Here is a 19,560-nt window from a genome sequence, read left to right on the forward strand (position 1 = left end):
GTGTCCGGTGGTGTTGCAGCGTGCGACCTCTGCGGACACCCGTGAACGGCAGCCTGGTGTGCGGCGCGATGGTGGCGGGCGACCCGGTCCGGTTTGGTTTGCTTGCGGCGGATCCGGATGGGAAGGAGGTCGGCAGGCGGCGGCCGGGGCAGGTGGATCTGGTCGCCTCCTCCCCCATGATCGGTGTGCTTTCCTCCGTACGTATATGGGTCGCGTTGTGTGGCTTGCTGGTCCTCGATGCAGATGAAGCTGCTGGAGGTGGGATCAGATCCTTAGTCGCGGCGACACCAGTGGGCGTCCTTTCCTCTTCATAGAGACGTTGTTGGATCTTTCTATACCTCCACCACGCTCTTTTGTCACCCGGGTGAAAGCCCTAATTGTGGTGGGCGGCGACGGCATCTTTGACGGCGTTCCCATCTTGAAGGCGCCTTCTTCAGAGCTATGTGGTTGGTGCACACCGTTCGATTGGTGTTGGAGGCGATCAGGATCAAGAGGTGGCTCGATGTGTCATCTACCGCGTCGATGACAGCGGGTCCTGATGGCATGGTGCAGCAGAGTCTCGACGTCGGATGTGTCTTGATGGACGTGTGTAGGGAGGTGGCATTGTCTGGCGTCATGGTGGCGTCGACAGCAAGCCTGACATGGTCGATGCGTCAGTACCTGCTCTGAAGATGGATCGGTGGAAGACGGCGATGGTGGATTATGAGAGTGTTTCTCGGACCCGGCAAGCGGCTTGGTGGGGGCCTCCGGCTTTAGATGTTAGGCCTTGGTGCGGGGTCTATTTGGTATTCGACTCGGACTAGTAGAACCCCTTCATCAACTGGATAGGAGTAGCGACAGATGGTGGCTTCAGACTTATAAATGTATTATTTTGTAAGGTGAATAATCAATAAAATAACTATATACATCGCCAAGGGTCATCCTCTTTTTCGAAAAAAGACGTATAGCAGCGAAGGACGTGCGGTTTGTACACCAGCGGTTTTGGAATCTCCTTCACTTTCACATAAGCGTCTTAGGTAGCACTATGCGCTCCAATGGCCACACCATGCATCAAGTCAAGTCTTTCTTTCACATTGTGGCTGTTCAAATGCAGCTCTCAGTACCCCTAGATAAAAAACTTCGCGTATTTCACTATGATATATCATAAGCACGCGGCAGGTGGCAAAACGACGCGTGCTTAATTTTATAGTAGTACTGGCGGCTATAGAAACTTGGGATCTGACCATGTCACACTAGCTAGCTTCAAACTAACACAGGCTAGCAAGCTAACGATCTTATTCTACTGCATACACGTCAAGGTCGGTCTTAGCGAAAGAGAATTTGTCCATGAGTAAATGTTAGGGCCCTCACGGCCTCTTTTTCTCATTCATCTGATCATCTTAAATACTAGGTACAAAAAGACCCAAGCACGCACTGGCCAGCCGCCACACTCCGCTGCTAACCCCCACGTACATGCATGCGCACGTACATCACCGGCGCAATCTCTCCACAACGGCCACATGACTTTTCGGCCGGCTAACAAACTCATGCATGCAACACTATCTAATTTCCTAATTCCACTACTGCTTGCGTGTACACACATTAACTCATCTCCATGTGAGTACACACCAGAAGTCTAGTAGCTGGACACGACTACATGCACGTCTCAACAAAAACAAATAATCTAAACCTAACACCAATAACAAGATTAGTTCCAACAAAATGTTCATAGTATAAGGATGAAATAATTCAGCATGCTAGGAGGATAAGCTGTGCGTGTCTTTGTGTTAAGAAGAGAGGGTTTGAAACACAATCGACGAGAGGAGCTGCAAAATCAGAACCATACAACCCGAGAGGGATCGCCTCAAACCGCGCCGGCTTCCACAGCGGCATCTGACCCTGTCAGATGGGGTAAACTTAGGAAGTCTTGATATAAACAGGGGTGTAAATACATGTGTCTATAAGCTGAAAATATTAACAAGAATTGTAAGTGCAGAGCATGTGACAATCTTACATGATGCCTAAAAATATTAATGAGATCCTAGATGTTTCTGAACTAACCATTTATCAGTATGCCCCCTTCAAAGTTGTCACTTAAGATTGTCAAGGCATTGCGAACTCAAAAGGGGTGCCTCGGCTCCACTTCAGATTAATACATTATACATCACGGTCAGTTCAGTATTTGAGTCTTGATCCATTCACAACAGGAGATGTTAAAATCTCATAGGTGTTCCATCTTGAACAGAAAAAATATCTCATAGTTGCCCCTGGACACCAAAGATTTTTGGAATAAACATTACAACAACAAAGCCTTTAGTCCCAAACAAGTTGGGGTAGGCTAGAGGTGAAACCCATAAGATCTCGCAACCAACTCATGGCTCTGGCACATGGATAGCAAGCTTCCACGCACCCCTGTCCATAGCTAGCTCTTTGTCGATACTCCAATCCTTCAGGTCTCTCTTAACGGACTCCTCCCATGTCAAAATCGGTCGACCCCGCCCTCTCTTGACATTCTCCGCACGCTTTAGCCGTCCGCTATGCACTGGAGCTTCTGGAGGCCTGCGCTGAATATGCCCAAACCATCTCAAACGATGTTGGACAAGCTTCTCCTCAATTGGTGCTACCCCAACTCTATCTCGTATATCATCATTCCGGACTCGATCCTTCCTCGTGTGGCCACACATCCATCTCAACATACGCATCTCCGCCACACATAACTGTTGAACATGTCGCCTTTTAGTCGGCCAACACTCCGCGCCATACAACATGCGGGTCGAACCGCCGTCCTGTAGAACTTGCCTTTTAGCTTTTGTGGCACTCTCTTGTCACAGAGAATGCCAGAAGCTTGGCGCCACTTCATCCATCCGGCTTTGATTCGATGGTTCACATCTTCATCAATACCCCCATCCTCCTGCAACATTGACCCCAAATACCGAAAGGGGTCCTTCCGAGGTACCACCTGGCCATCAAGGCTAACCTCCTCCTCCTCACAGCTAGTAGTACTGAAACCGCACATCATGTACTCGGTTTTAGTTCTACTAAGCCTAAACCCTTTCGATTCCAAGGTTTGTCTCCATAACTCTAACTTCCTATTTACCCCCGTCCGACTATCGTCAACTAGCACCACATCATCCGCAAAGAGCATACACCATGGGATATCTCCTTGTATACCCCTTGTGACCTCATCCATCACCAATGCAAAAAGATAAGGGCTCAAAGCTGACCCCTGATGCAGTCCTATCTTAATCGAGAAGTCATCGGTGTCGACATCACTTGTTCGAACACTTGTCACAACATTATTGTACATGTCCTTGATGAGGGTAATGTACTTTGCTGGGACTTTGTGTTTCTCCAAGGCCCACCACATGACATTCCGCGGTATCTTATCATAGACCTTCTCCAAGTCAATGAACACCATATGCAAGTCCTTCTTAATGTTCTTTCAGAATATTAATCATGTGTTTAATGTTCCAACTTATGACAGGTTAAAGTATGTAATTAATGTTTACCGTTAAAAAAGACATGATTGGAGCATATTTAAAGAGCTCTTACATATAAGAAATCGTGTACATTGTGCAACTAAATGAATTTAACACGAAGAAGAAGCTAGGATTTTCCATGTCTAAAATATGGATACTAAAACATGCTGGGAAATGAAACTCTATATTTGCACGAATGCTAATTTTCCAGGTGCTGGAAATGGAATGCTAAGGAATACAGAAAGTCTGCTCTGACAGGCAAGCACTTGTAAACTGTTTGCAGCAAACACAAACACTAACAAGCATCTCATTTGCTGTCAACTAAAATGTCTTACATTATGGGACGGAGGGAGTAGTACTGAACGGGAGAGAAGTTAGCTGACCTGTTTTTGCTCTTTGTCGGCACCATCATTCTTCAGAGCACAATCGTATACAGTAAGCAGGTGTCGTCATTCTTCAGTACAAAATATAGTATGGAATCATACAAACAGAGACCCACGGGCAAACAAGGCAAGTAATTAGCAACAGATCATTATGATTACACTCTGAGCATTGCAAGATGCAAATCAATTGATGTTCCAGCTGGGACTGGAAGAGGAAGGATTCCAAGAAAATAGGATTTGACATCGCGTTGATCAAGTCCATGGTGAAGAAGAACTGATTGTCGGCGCGCCAGCCTCTGGTCCCCTGGAAATGACGTTGTGGCTTGCTACAAGATCACGGGAGCATTGAATTGGAAGAGACAGTCTTCGCCCAACCGTTAATTCTGCCTGAAAGATTGCAGAGGTGTCGGTGTCATCATCACTGACTCTTTCGAATTGATTCAACTCATTAAACTGTCTAGCTAGCATAGAGGTTAAAAGGAAACATGCACCATGGAGGATATTGTGGCGTCTCTTGCAGTTGTCATGCCACCCCTTCTGAGTACTCCATTTGTATCTTCCTGCACCTCCAGCTGAACCTGAATGCATATACAATACAGAGAACTAGTTCATTCCATCAGTCTGAGATGTAGCAGCCAGGAACTGTAAATATATGTGTAAATAGGGGTACGTGTAAACATGTGTTCACAGGCTTGAAAACATTGCTAGGAACTGTAAGTACCGAAAATGTAATATGATGGCTACATAAACAAAACGAGATGTGGCGTGTTGTTCTAACCACTTTGAAGTATGATCTCTTCCGAGTCGCTTCCTTAAATCCAAGTGTCTGGCTGTCTGCTATGCCTATATATAATCAGGTGCAGCTTAAAAATGTGTGGGCTTGTGGTGGAACTGAAAGGAAACCAAATCGAGCCAACACAAAAAAGAAACAGAGCAGGATTTGAGCCGTACCTGCAGAGTGTAGCTTGTGGTGGAATTGGCATGATTCAGTCAGCATGAATTGTAAGTGTAGAGCAGGTCATCTTGGCTGTTACAAAAAACACGACATAGTTCAGATTAATTAGCACATCGCACTCCATAGCTTCTATGTACTACTAGTTGAACGAAAGAGAATCAATTAGCTGACCTGAGGTTTGTCGTCGCTACCGCTGCTTCAGGCTCAGCATGGGGAGATGACGATTCCTCCATTGCTTCTTCCACTTGGACGACCACACCCCCCATGTCGTGATGGCTCCGGTCCCTCTCCAGTCGCAGCACGGGACTGTTGGTATGTGCATCCACTTCACTTTGTAGCATAGCAAGCTTCGCCACTCGACCACGCAGACCAAGTGAGATCTCCTTGAGCTTTGGAAGCTGGTTGGCTCCAATAATTCCTGATGCCAAATCGCAATAACTGATATCTATCATTGCCAGCTGTGGTGAGGTGCCATCCTCAAATTTCAACTCACTCAGTCCCGCCAGATTACAAATACCAACCATCTTGAGATTTGGGAATGCCCCCGTTTTAAACGCCAACTTCTCCCCAATATAAGAGCCGCTTCCAAGACGAAGATCCATGAGGTTGGGTAGTGGCCCTAGTATTTCCATGATTTTACCTTCTTCCTTTATCTCGCTGCCCCATAAGTAAAGCTTGACTAAATGCATCAGATTGCCAACCCAGCCAGGAATCTCTCCAAGGCATCCAGTCAACTTCAGACTCCTCAACAGGGGAGGAGGAGAGGAAACAACATGCATCCACTCGAGTGCACCAACCACATCAAGAGAGCGAAGGCAAGTGAGCTTCTGAATGGCATCACACAGTACCTTGCATTTCTGCTTGGTGGCCCATTCTGTATCCATGGCTTCCATGCTCAGTTTTCTCAGCTGCACAAGCTCACCTATCTCTTTAATTGCTTTGCCACTGGTTCGTCTGATGTCCACAACCTCTAGTATTTGCAGCTCTTTTAGGTTGCCAATTCCTTTTGGCACCCTAACACCTCTTGACACGGACCAACGGCTAGACCAGGACATGTGTATCTCGGCAACTACCTTGGTGCGCTCACAAGGATCAACCAAAGGTGTGAACAGTATGGGCAGACAAAGTGTCTGCACCAAGCATTCCTTAGGTTCATCCAAGTCAAACCATCTGCAGCTCCTAATTTTGGTACAACGGAGACTGCATAGACTCTTGAGTTTACTAATCACAATAGGTAGTGCTGTAATATGACTGTTTCTTATGTTCAAAGTACGCAAGCCTTGTAATTTTCCTATGGATCTAGGAAGTTTATAAATATATGAATATCCTTCAGGATTAGAAAAACTCACATACTTCAAGTGGCGCAATAATCCTATGTTGCTTTTTGGATGCCGATCTGCACCATACCCCTGCTGCCCATGCCCTGTCGGCAGGCGTGGAGACGAACGACCTGACGACGGATGGGGTGCTGCGACCTGCTGCATGCGATACCCACGACCAGTCGCCGCCCATGGTCAACCGCAGCGCCGAGCCTGGCCCGTCTGTTGGGCCGAGAATCCTTGCCGCCCAGATGGGTTGTGCTGAATCCACCACGGCCTGCTGCCTTGTGCTGGACCAAAGCGGTGCTATCGACCAGCACGCTACGACGTCTCTTGACCCATCATCGCCACCTCACCCCGTCCAGCAATTCCTCTTGGACATGACTTCCCCTGTTTCAGGGCCGCTTCTTGCTGGACCCAGATCCCCTCCGCCGTTGACCAAGCAAAGGCGCGCCCGACGCCCACCAGCAACGGCGACCAGGCGTAGCTACAGACTGCAGGGAAGGAAGGAGGCCCTCAGTGGAGGGGGCAACACTTCGCTGCGGTTGGCCCGACGAGTCCTTGTCGGAAAGAGAGGGCTCACCATTGCCGAGCCTGGAGAGGAAGAAGAGGAGGAGACCCTCGAGAGGTACAAGCTTACCTTCAAGAAGCCTCTGACTGATAGGCAAATCGATGCCCTCTCTGCTCTGGCCAAGTCTGCCTCCGTTAGGAACGCCCGGAAGGGGCGGCGTACCTGATGCTGCTCTGTTTCTGTTGTTGTTGTTGTTGTTGTTTTCTGTCGATTGAGTTCTTATGATTAGCGCAAATATCTTAGCATGGAATGTTCGAGGGCTTAACAACCCTGCCCGTCGTGGGGTGGTCAGAAATGTTGTACTGTTGCATAGCCCGGCAATTATCTGCCTGCAAGAGTCGAAGCTAGCAGTGGTTGACAGTATGATCATTAGTCAAGTCTGTGGTCCAAAGTACACAGAGTTCTTATTCGAGCCTGCTTTGGGTATTAGAGGTGGTTTAATTGTGGCTTGGGACCCCGATGTGGTTGATATAAACCTCCTTGCTCAGCAGAAATCTTTCATTGCCGTCGATTGCTGTTGGAGGCTGACAGATACTAAGTTCAGATTAGTCACAGTCTATGGACCTCAATCTGACGCTGACAAGCTAAATTTCTTAGATGATCTGAGACCATTGTGTCATTCCAATCTTCCTTGCATTTTCATTGGTGACTTCAATCTTATTGTTGATGCTTCGGACAAGAACAACATGAATATAAATCGAAGAATGATGGCAGCTTTTAGGAGATTTATTAATGAGCTGGAGCTTAGAGACATGTACCTCCATGGCAGAAAATATACTTGGACCAACGAACAGCAAATTGCAACAAAAGTGAAGTTGGACAGGGTGCTCTATAATGATCCATGGATGACAGCACACCCTTGTTGTCTACTTGCTGCCCTTGCCACAGACATGTCTGATCACTGCCCATTGGTGCTCTCCACTGATGTTTCCTTCAAGCCTCCAAGACACTTCAGATTTGACAATTATTGGGTAAAGTTCGAGGGGTTCAATCAGCTTGTACTTGACTGTTGGGCACAACCAACCAATTGCTCGGACCCGTATCTACGACTGCACTGCAAGCTCACAAGAATGGCCAGAGCCTTAAGAAAGTGGAGCACTGCTCACATCGGAGACCTCAAGCTCCGTGCGGCAATTTCTAGTGAGTTTATTGGACAGTTGGACGCCACCCTAGATGAAAGGGATCTATCTGACGGTGAGAGACGGTTAAGGGCAGCCCTGAAGATGAATCTGCTTGGTATTGCAGCTGTTCAGCGTGCTCACAGCAGACAACGCTCTAGAATTGATTGGTTGAGAGATGGAGATGCCAACACTTCCTTCTTCCAAGCAAAAGCTTCGGCAAGACGACAAAAGAATTTTGTGCTAAATTTGCTGCACAATGGGGCAGTTGTCACTAGCCAAGAAGAGAAATTGCACGCTGTTTGGGAGCATTTCTCCTCGGTTTTGGGTTCTAGAACTCAAAGAGGCTGCTGCATAAACTTTGCTGCTCTTGGCATCAACCCGATTGATTTAAGCAGTATTGACGGACCCTTCTCAGAAGATGAAGTGAGAGCTGCTGTTATGGATCTGAACCCCAGAAAAGCACCCGGCCCCGATGGTTACACGGCACTGTTTTTCCAGAATTGCTGGGATATAATAAAAAATGACATAATGTGTGCAATCAAAGCTTTTGAAGGGATGAACATTGCGAACCTTGCCAGCTTAAATAATGCCACGTTGATTCTCATCAGGAAAAAGGCTGACGCTGCTGAAGCCAAAGATTATAGGCCTATAAGTCTGCTCACCTTCTTCGCAAAGCTAGTCATGAAAATTCTTGCACGAAGATTACAACCAAGGCTGAAGGAATTAGTATTGCCTTCGCAAAGTGCTTTCATCAAAGGAAGAGCGATTCACGACAACTTTATGTTTGTCAAAGGCATGGTCAGGTCCCTCTACTTGAAGAAGATTCCATCCATTATGCTCAAGCTAGACATCGAAAAGGCATTTGATAGTGTCTCTTGGGAATTTTTGTTGGAGGTCCTTGCGGCCAAAGGGTTTAGCCAAACTTGGAGGAACTGGATCGCCTCCATGCTCGCCTCGTCTTCAACCAGAGTCCTTGTCAATGGGGAGCTCACTGACATAATTATACACCGAAAGGGCCTAAGGCAAGGCGACCCGCTGTCTCCGCTCTTGTTTGTGCTAGTTATGGACATTCTCGATGCATTGGTGAGGCGTGCTGTCTCTGCCAAAGTATTACCTCCCTTTGGAAGAAACCTACCAACATTGCGAGCCTCCCTTTATGCCGATGATGTGATGATTTTTGTCAAGCCCAACCCACAAGAAATCACAACGGTGAAGATGATCTTGGAAGTATTTGGAAATGCAACCGGCCTTTGGACTAACTTCGGCAAAAGCAATTTATGCCACATCCGGTGTGATAACATTGATATCCATCAGCTGGCCATGATCCTGCAATGCCCAATCAAGGAGTTCCCTGTCACTTACCTTGGGATGCCCCTAAGATTTACAAGACTCCAGAAAATTCACTATCAACCTATCTTTGACAAGCTCAAGCGGAACACCTCTGGATGGATCAAATTAATGCTACCCACTGCTGGCAGACTTGCCTTGATCACCTCGGTTTTATATGCTCTGCCTATCTTTCAGATTTTGGCCATTGAGCCCCCTAAGTGGGTGGTAAAAAAGTTTAACAAGGGCTGCAGAGGATTCCTTTGGGCAAATAAAGATGAGGCAACTGGTGGCAAATGTCTAGTCAATTGGAATCAGGTGTGCTTGCCCAAGAAACTTGGGGGGCTCGGAATCCCTTGTTTAACCCGAAAGAGTGAGGCAATGAGATGCAGATGGCTTTGGCTGTCGTGGATGGAACCTGATAGGCCTTGGCACGGCTTACCTCTACCAATCAGCACCTCGGTCAGAGCTCTTTTTGAGGCATCAGTGCAGTTTAATATTGGAAATGGTGCCAACACAAAATTCTGGATTGACCCTTGGCATCAAAGGGAAAGTTTCTCCAGAAGGTTCCCCGAGCTTTTCAACCATTGCACGATCAAAACAATCTCCATCAGATGTGCCCTTGCTGATGGAAAGTGGATGAGACATTTCAAGGGAAACCTAACTCAACAGGCCATCACCCAATTCACGACCCTTTGGAATGACCTGCAGTCGATCCAGCTCACTCAAGCTCATGACGATTCACTTACCTGGCGCTGGACTAGCAATGGTCAGTTCTCCTCCAGCTCGGCCTATGCTGCCACTCTCACTGCCAACATTAAACCACCATTTGCGAAGCTCGCCTGGAGCTCGGATGCCCCGCCCAAATGCCAGTTTTTCGTTTGGCTAGCTGCGCAAGATCGATGTCTAACGGCGGACAACCTTGCTAAGCGAGGATGGCCCCATAACCCGCAGTGTGTGCTTTGCCTACAAGAACCAGAAACTGCTGCCCACCTACTTGCTTCTTGTCCTTATGCGAAGGAAGTATGGCACATGACACTCTGCAAGCTGAATATGAGCTCTAATTGGGCAGCAACTGATGATGATTCCCTTGTAAGCTGGTGGCATCGTACAAATTCTTCCATGGGAAAGGAAAAAGCGAAATCTTGGAGATCAATTTTGGCACTGGTATGGTGGAACCTCTGGAAAGAAAGAAATGATAGAACCTTCAGAAATAGTTCTTGCCGCCCCACACAAGTGTTCCAGAAGATTCAACTAGAAGCGAAGGACTGGGTAGATGCTGGACGAAAGCGTGCAATGGCTCTTGTAGAGCGACCCCTAGAGCCGGACTGATGTATTTCTGTTGTATCTCTAAACTCATTCCCCCCTTCTCTAATCTTTCTTTTGTAACTGTTTATTTCTCCTACTCGCAATGAAAAGCAGTGGCCCTGCCTTTTCGTCAAAAAAATAATAATCCTATGTTGCTGATATCCTTCTGTGTGACTTGAAATTGTGCATTCTCTAGATCCAAGGCTCTGAGCATTCTCATGTCAAGTGAACAAACTGAAGGTGATGGCTTCGATGGTCTCTCACCAAACGCAGTTATTGATCGGACATGGCTCAAATCCGCTCCTATTTTTAGGCACATGCTACCATGGTATGCTAAATGGTGGAATGTCTCCTCCACAACACCAGTTAAATTTTCTCCAGCCACATACACAAAATTTTCATTTCTGGGAATTGTAACCATGAACTCGGCAGCTCTTAACAACCCCTTCTATGTTCACCCGCGCAGGTTGAATGATGCTTCGGTTGATTAACTCATTAAAGTAATCTTTTCCCACGTCCTCAATGTTCACCCCAGTCCTGGCTTTAACAAACCCCTCAGCAATCCATCTTTCTACTAGTCGCCTCATCTGGATTTCATAATCCTCAGGGAAGATGCTTAAGTACAGAAAGCATGACTTAAGATAAGATGGCAAGTAGTTATAACTCAGAGTAACCATACTCCTCATTGCCTCAAGGCTAGGGTTGGTCTCCATCTCTGAGGGGAGTTGGTTATATACTTGTGCCCACTCTGCTATCTTTTTAGTAGCAAGGATGCCTCCTACTGTGAGTAAAGCCAGCGGTAAGCACCCACACTTTTTAACTAGTTGTTCAACTGTCTTCTTCAAGTTCTCATCTTTCTCCATGTCTTCCGGTCTTTTTCTACTCTTTCTTAGTAGCAATTCTGTAGCATCAAGTGAGTCTAGGGGTTTAAGGTGGTAGACGAAATTTTTAACAGTAATCTGGTTAGCTAAGCCAACATCTCGTGTTGTTACTATTACCCGACTACCTTTCTGGTTACTACTAGGAATGGCAAAATCTTCGATCCATTCCCAATCTTGTATGTTCCACAAGTCATCAAGAATAATAAAGTACCTCTTATCCTCTAACTCATCTGTGAGATGCTTGGAGAGGTCTTCTACTCGCACTCTCTTCCCTTCAACACCATTCAAGCATTTGTCTAGTGAATTACGACCAAAAAACTGCTGGATCATATCCTTGAGCATCTCTATCTTAGAAAATGATTGTGATACTGTGATCCAAGCACGATAAGAAAAATTCTTCACAATATCTTCCTTACTTTCATATGTTTTCCGTGCAAGAGTGGTCTTGCCTAAACCACCCATGCCCGCGACACATATCACATTGGCGAGACCAACTTCGGTGTTGAGATCCAGGAGATTAATCAATTCCTTCTTAGGCTTATCAAAGCCCACAAGCTCTGCTTCATCAATGTTGCTACCCGAGTGTTTGCGAACATCTTCCATGTTGGACTTCACCTCGTCAACGTTGTTGGAGGCCTTGGTTGTGATCAAATTGTAGCGTGTGTTCCTACTGCTCACCTCTTCAACTCTTGATTTGAGATCGCGGATCTGCACAGCCATTCGATGGCGGTCTTTGAGCTTCATCAGCTTCCGCGACAAGCTTTGACTCGCCACATGCACCATGAATTCACCAAGGCAATCTTCGATATTGTAGGATAGGTCTCTTACTTGCTTCGCCCACACCTTTAGTAGCATGTCTTTCTCTTTCATTGCTTCAGCGGCTGCCAGGAATGCCTGCATGGTCTCTAGCTCGTCCTTGATGAACCTGTGTAACAAAGGACCACAAGAAACTTATAGAAGAACAACTGGTGGCATCCGATAGGTTGTAATATGTGGCGACATTGGTACCTTCCAAAGTTATTTTTAGCGGGGCAACATATTTAAGTTTTGTAATGCTAAAAGGTAAGTAAAAACTTCCGGTGACAGTTTCCTCTAAAAAGGGGGGATGAAGTTTAAAATGACATGGAGGCTACTTAATGACAATGTGATGTTAGAAGCAGAAGGAGTAATTTTTGCCTCCAGTCTTTGAGTTCTGATCCTAGCTAATTTGTTCGTTATGAATTAAAAAGACTGGATATTTCATGTTTGTGACTGCACCCTCTCATCAGTATAAAATTGGTTTGGACACGAGCTAGGCTAGGCATGAACACTTTCATCAGTCAAAAAAATGGCCTGGACAAAATAAGCACAGGGAAGTCTGAAATGTGTACTTAGTTACCAGATATCCTTGCGTACACCCATGAGGAGGCTCATCTCTGCGGCAGTGGCAGAGGCGGCCGTGCTGATGGCTCCCCCCAGCATGGACCTCGCCATGCTCAGCACCATCTCCACCATCTTTGACCAGCCTCTTCCCGTCCGTCACCGATCGAGGTCAGAACAATTGTGGGAGCTGGATGTTGCCCTGGATCAGAGAAAAGAAGGTGAGCTTAATTAGCATGCACTACACTTGGAATGCGCACTGAATTCTAGCAGCTGATAAGTCGGCTCGAAAGAAAAACATCTTAATATGGTCACACTCTACTAGTGAAATGTACGTACATAAGTTCTTCTTTTTAAGAAAAAAAACTTATATGTGCAGAAGTTGAGTGTGTGTTTGTCCTAATAATAATCAAATACTAGTTGCAGGCACACACGGTCGCTTTTGGAGATGAGAGGGTGTTTTCACCCGGATTTGAAAAAAGAAGGCAAAAGAACATGGTGAGTACTCAACTTTCCAGCAGCCTCGATCGTTGGTGACCGTCTGGCAGGAGAAAAAATGCCTACTCCAAAGTAGCACGTACTTACGCATGAGCTTTCAGATAATTTGAGATTGCTCTCGGAAAAGATTGCAACAAATGTTGGGAAACTTTGAGATTCCTACTGTAAAAAGAAAAAATGCAGGGCTTTCAGAATTATTTTTTCTAAATTATTGGGAAATCGTAGATTTTAAAATAGTGGGCTTGGTGCTAGAGCAAATTCCAACTTTAGAAAGTAAAAAAAAGGGTTCAATTACAGATCTTGACATTTCCGAAAATTTGTACTGTCGCAATGCAATTACAGAAATCAGGTTTAGAAATCGGTCCAATGATTTTCCAAAAAAACAGCAAAGGGGAACAGATCTGGGTTTCTACAGACGAAGTTTCAGAAATGTGCAGCCACATCCATTCCCCTAAGTTACCTGCAGGGAGCCGCAGTGGAGCTGGAGCAGCGAGGCACAGGTCCGTGAGCAGGAACTCTGGACGGCGAGGTGGGAGGCAGCGGCAGCAGGTGCCGGAGGAGGGGGCCCTAGACCCTAGTCTAGTACTACACCGGACGGAGCAGGGCAGCCGTGGTGTGAAGAAGAAGAAGAAATGAGAAGCGGGTGGATGGAGTGAAGACCGAGCGACGCGGAAGAGGCGACGATTGGGTTTGGTACCTGTAGCAGCACTAGGAGATGCCAGCCACGGGTGGGCGTGACCAATGAGTCAATCAATGAGTAAAAGGGACTTGGCCCTCCCACCGTCCTGACAAATGCAAGCATTGCGAGCACATGCGTGCGCGTACGAGGCAGAGCCAGAGCCAGAGGCAGCCCATAAATTAGCACGCACGACGCGATATATAGCAGAGAAACCATGTGCATGGCCAGGGGCCTGCTATATGCATTATGGCAACCACCTGCGGACACGGCACGCTCGTCTCTGCCACCCATTGAGGAGGAACCATGCACCCGCGGACATGGCACGTTCGTCTCTGCCACCGATTGAGAGCGTGTGTAGTTGCTCGCATCGGCTTTGACTGTATTGTATGTGTTCCTGAGTTAACAGGGGAAAAACAATATCTACATCTTGTTTGGTTGCCCGCATCGAAGCTGCCTGCATTAGGGGTTCAGTTTTCGTATGGTGTTTGGTGTCCTGCATTGGCTTGGTTCATACAACTACACGGTGTTTTGTTGCACATGGGATGCGAGATGTGATTACCTTATACCCTACATGGTTAGCTTACGAGCTAAACCTTAGACACGATCACATCAATCACACCAATAAAACAACACTACAATCATAACGAACTGGACGATGATGATAAAGTTCTTCAACCTAAAGTGTCGATCCACCTTGCCAACTTCAACATTGCGTGCCTGCTTGAGCACGACTTTGGAGTAAGCATCCTCAGTCGCCTGCCTAGTCTTAAACTCTCCGTGGCATCTGTTTTTGTAACCTGACACTTGTTCATCGCATGCTTCTCATGAACTGTAAACCCCTGTAACTCTCCCTTGGAACACCACATATCACTTACCCTAGCATGATAGAAGAGTAACAACTCAAGCAGCAAGCAATGGAGCACTCTTAGATATGTGACCCGTATGAGCACCACTAGTTCGCCATCAACATGAGGGTTTACTATATAACATCATCAAAATATACATGCCAACATCAAGATTTTATCAAGGCCTAACTACCACAAAATGTATGTCGTCATCGCCATTGCCACCAAGGATCATGCACGTCGTCACCACCACCCAAAACATCACTAGTAGTATTGTTTGCCCAGCTAGCTAGGTCCTGAGCCATGGCAACAAAACCAACACCCTTGGCCTTGCTGTCCAACAAGTGGCTCAGAGCCGCCATTAATGCCTCTCGGCTGAAGCCACCTTGGTCCATGATGGCGGTGTAGAGGTCAGGGTGAACGTCGACTGGCTTGCTCTTCCTTATGGCAGTTGTGACCTCCTTGACGACCTCAGTTGTGATGGTGAAGACGATGATCTCGTCTTCCATCAAGCTGCCCCTCTTCCTCTTCCTATCAAGCACATGGACGTACGTGCTCAAAACCCTTATCAGGACCATCAAGGACAATGGTCTCTGACTCCTGGGTGTCTAGATAATCAGGCACGGGCGAGCCGAGAGGCTCACCGGAGCCCATGCCTGCAGGCTTGCCGGTTGCTAGCCCAAAGGAGAAAATATGTTGGATCTGGTTGTAGTTCTAGATGGGTGCGTTGAGGAACTTTGCGCCCTTGGGGTGGTCCTAAAAGGAGGACATACAACGTTGTTAGTTGTGACGGGACAATGGTTGACATGCTTAAACAAGGGGAACGGGAGCTAACTGCGACCTGGCCTTGGTAGTGCTCTGCCTTCAGAACGATCGAGCAAGTGGTCCGATCCCATGAGATGCCGCTAAGATATCTGAGCTTGGAAACAATCCGGCACGACATTATACATGAGAAATGATCTTGGGTTCCAAGCAGACGGAAAAGAAGAAATAATTGCAGTGTGTCAGCATGAAATGCATGTTTCTCGTTGTTTGTTTGAATGATTAATCTTGTTGTTGCGTTGCAATGCAATGCAACCATCACTCAACAATGACAAAGGACTGTCCTCGTCGTCCTGACCAAGCACATGCGTGCATGTACGAGCCAGCGGAGCAAATACATGCAGAAGAGGAGGCACTAGCATTTTTCTTATGAGCTATGATAACGCGAGGCAGCCTAAATTGGCAACAATGCTGTGCTCCTACTCTATCTCAGTGACACGACGCCATACAAGTGAAATGGTCCTGGGATCCATGCACAGGTAAAAGGACGAGAAATAAGTGAGTGCACATGGCCGGCGTAGAGATCCAGCACCGGACACGACACGTTCACCGATCTCTGCCACCGATCGGTCAAGGAGTCATCTCTTTTCATCTTCTCTGTGTCATGTACGTACTAGAGTACATCCAGCCTCGTGACGACCACCTCCAACGGAGGAGATAGCCACCACCGCCAGCGGCACCGGCCATATCAGTCTGGCCGGAGGCGCCGCCGACCAGTCAACCATGGCCACATCCCCTCCTGATCCGCCCTCCCCATGAAGCCGCCGGAGCAGCGCTGAACCGCCAGAAAAGACGAAGACCGAAGTGTGGTCTCGCGCCACTGGTCCCTCCAGACCGCGGGGCTGCATCCTAGATCCCCGCTGTCCCCATCACTGGCAGCGCCCGGGCTTAGCCGGTTCACGTATCTGGGGACGACGAGGTGGAGGAGAGGGGGGAGGGGGCGGCGGTCGGGGCACTGGGGTTGGCCCCCTGATCGCCTTGGAGGGAGCGATTGAGGGAGCCCTGGAGCGATCAGTTTTGCTTGAGGGCTGACTCACTATATTGGTTCCTCAGTGAGGTGGCACTATCAGTCAACAAGCAGTCCTCATCAGTGTCTCACAATGGTAAAACCGTACTCCAAAATCACCTTCCAAGTTCCTGGGGGTTATTCGTCCGGTTCTCTACAGTTGAGGGGTAATATGCCCACTTTTAAACATCAGTGTGTTAAGTTATCGTTTTGTGAAAGCGGGAGGGAGTATATTCACTTCTTTCGCTTAATTTAACTTCACACCAACCGAGATATGAACGTCTTGTGAGTGTTATTCTAGAGTGCGATGCCTTCTCTCCGTCCTAAGCGAGATAGGAACAAAGAAAAGGATTGTCCCGATTGTCCTTACCAAGGATATGCGTTCCCGTCGAACACAAAGTGAAGCGTGCTGACCACTAGAAGGAAGTAGTTCATGTATGCAATGGATTACATCATATATTTTTTGACGGCAAATAAATTTATTTTCAGTTTTCTTAAAATACTATTGGAAAAAATACTGGTTATTTTTTAGGTTTTAGAAAACCAATTCTTCTGGCCCCTCCAAAAGAAAAAGAAAAACTCTGCGAAATGGTTCTGGGTTCCACTAAGAAGGAAAAGGAGGACACATTATAGTTGTTTACCAGCATGCAATGCATGTTTCTCGTTGGTTGTATCATCAATCTTGTTGTTGCGTTACAATTTTATGCAATGCAATGCAACCATCACTCAACGATGGCAAATGACTGCCCTGATCGACGATCGTCATGATCAAGCACATGCATGCATGTAAGAGCCAGCTATGACGCCACGGGCTAACCAAATTGGCAACAATGTTGTACGCCTATTCACCACATAAGAGAAATTGTCCTGGGCTCCATGCCGAAGGAAAAAAAGGATGACAAATAACTGACTGCACATGGCCGGTGTCAACATCCAGCTCCCGACATGCATGACACGTTCATCTCTCGCACCGATCAATGGAGATGGCAACAAGCCTAATTAATCAAACTGGTTCTGGGTTCCGCACGGAAAGGAAAGGGAGGGAAAAAAAATTGTAGTGCAGTACATGCAATTGATGTTTCGCATTGGTTGCGGTATCATTAAACTTGTTGCACGTTGCAATGCAATGCAACCGTCATTCAACAGTGACAAAGGACTGTCCCGATCGTCCTGCCCAAGCACATGCGTGCACGTACAAGCCAGCGGTGCAAACTTACATGCCCAACACAAGCCACTAGTATTAGCATTTTTTTCCTGAGCTATATAGGACCCACGAGCTATCCAAAAATGGCAACAATGGTGTACCCGTATTCTATCTAAACGACACGGCACCATACAAGAGAAATGGTTCTGGGGCTCCATGCACGATGAGATGGACGAGAAGTAACCAAGAGCACATCCGATCGGTCGAGCTGAGAGCAAGCAAATCTCCACACGTCCGTTGCCAGGCGTCAACTTAATTCAACTTGTTCATACTGAGCTGAGCGAGATAGAAACATGTTTGTTCGCCTATGTAGGAGTAAGTAATAGAGTAACAGGCCTTGTGCATTTGTGTTCCATCCATCACATAGTCAGTTCTTATGCATATTAGCCACAAGGATCTGTGTCCCTAATGCAATGATAATTGCACCCTACCCAAGATGGAGCCGTCTCTAGCTTCTCATCTTACTTGCTGGCACGACACGGTAAAAAAGGACGTACTCACGTGCTCATGGGCTCCATGCAGCCGTGATGAGTACAATGGAAAAAGTTGTGAATCTACCAGTACTGTTTACCCACGTTCCACGGACGCAGCTTGAGAGCAACAACTCAGTGCTATCTGTCACCAAACTAGCAACGTAGCGGGACGTACGTTGGTCAGTGGGTGCATGTGTGGATTGCATAGGAGCTCTGGGTACCTTGTACCCACCTCGGGGTCCTTAACAACCAATTTTCCCACCATCTACTCGTATTAATTAAATCAGACGATATATGTTTTGCCGGGACTGTATAAGCTTCGTTGTCCTTTTAGTCTGTTTGTTAATTGGGACCGGCGCAGCAACAAGCACCTGCTTCCTGCTAGTATCGATTAATTATTAAGATCGTGCTTCCAGCAGCCAACTACTAGCTCCCCAACCACCATCACAAAAATGGCCAACCAGCTTTCAATTAACATCACATGTATCTCAATCTCAGTGTGTATCTATCTTTACTGACAAAATCGAACAAGCAGCAGCAGCTCATTTTTTAACGTACTAAACCTGCTGAACTGCAAAGTCCAGGCCAATTGAGACGCCAATAGTACACAATCAACTCAAGCAATGACCACATCACACTCCGGTTCAGAAGCTACACCCATCTACAAGTGTTTTCCATGAGGTGAGCAGAGCAGGACGAGACTCTGCCTAATATGAGCAGCTAGCAGGAAGAAACAGGCAGTGACAATCCAAGTGAAAAAACAGGAGAGGAAGGATCAACATCCGTCAAATAACATCCTTGTCGCTTTTAACTACGGTGGAGCGTCCCACGTGGATCATCCGTCTCTCTGCTCCATGATGTCTACTACACAACTTGTTCTTGTAGACTCGCGTTGGGCCTCCAAGCGCAGAGTTTTGTAGGACAGTAGCAAATTCTTTTCAAGTGGATGACCTAAGGTTTATCAATCCGTGGGAGACGTAGGATGAAGATGACCTCTCTCAAACAACCATGGAACCAAATAATAAAAAATCTCTCGTGTCCCCAACACACCAAATACAATGGTAATTTGTATAGATGCACCAGTTCGGCGAAGAGATGGTGATACAAGTGTAGTAGTGATAGTAGATATTGATTTTTGTAATAGAAACAATAAAAAACAGCAAGGTGTCAATTGATAAAACGGAGCACAAACGGTATTGCAATGCTTGAAAATGAGGCCTATGGTCCGTACTTTCGCTAGTGCAATCTCTCAACAATGATAATATAATTGGATCATATAACAATCCCTCAGTGTGCGATGAAGAATCACTCCAAAGTTCCTATCTAGCGGAGAACATAAGAAGAATTGTTTG

General features: G+C 46.8%; 1 pseudogene; it reads right to left on the reverse strand.

The window, feature by feature from the left end:
* Positions 1-3,598: 3,598 nt before the first annotated feature.
* Positions 3,599-13,879, reverse strand: LOC123152973 (putative disease resistance RPP13-like protein 3; annotated as a pseudogene).
* Positions 13,880-19,560: the final 5,681 nt, after the last annotated feature.

This window comes from Triticum aestivum, chromosome 7A (genome assembly GCF_018294505.1).
Source record: "Triticum aestivum cultivar Chinese Spring chromosome 7A, IWGSC CS RefSeq v2.1, whole genome shotgun sequence".
In the NCBI taxonomy this organism is placed as follows: domain Eukaryota; kingdom Viridiplantae; phylum Streptophyta; class Magnoliopsida; order Poales; family Poaceae; genus Triticum; species Triticum aestivum.